Raw genomic sequence first — 447 nt, 5'->3', positions numbered from 1 at the left:
TTCCTTCCTTCCTTCCTTCCTTCCTTCCTTCCTTCCTTCCTTCCTTCGAGACAGGATTTCTCTGTGTATCCCTGGATATCCTGGAACTCACTCTGTAAACCAAGCTGGTCTTAACTCAGAAATCCACCTGCCTCTGTCTCCTGAGCGCTGGAATTAAAGGTGTGCACCGCCATGTCTATCTGCTCCCTGCTTTCTTATCTCACAAGATCTGAGGAGCCTTCACCTCAGGCCCCTTCAACAATAACCTCCCCCATGCCTTTTCTGCTGTGAGGGACTGAAACTATGAGCCAAATAACCCTTTCCTTCTGCCAGGTATGTTATGATGGCAGCAAGGTCCGTAACTAATGGATTTATCCTATCATCTCTGGAAGACTACATGTGACTCTGGTGCCAGGTTTCTGTCTGAACTCTAAGGGAGAATGTGATGGAAACAATCTCAAGTCTCCT

The sequence above is a fragment of the Psammomys obesus genome, unplaced genomic scaffold (assembly GCF_907164565.1).
Source record: "Psammomys obesus unplaced genomic scaffold, mPsaObe1.curated_primary_1811, whole genome shotgun sequence".
Classification (NCBI taxonomy): Eukaryota; Metazoa; Chordata; class Mammalia; order Rodentia; family Muridae; genus Psammomys; species Psammomys obesus.
This window is presented reverse-complemented; position numbering follows the sequence as displayed.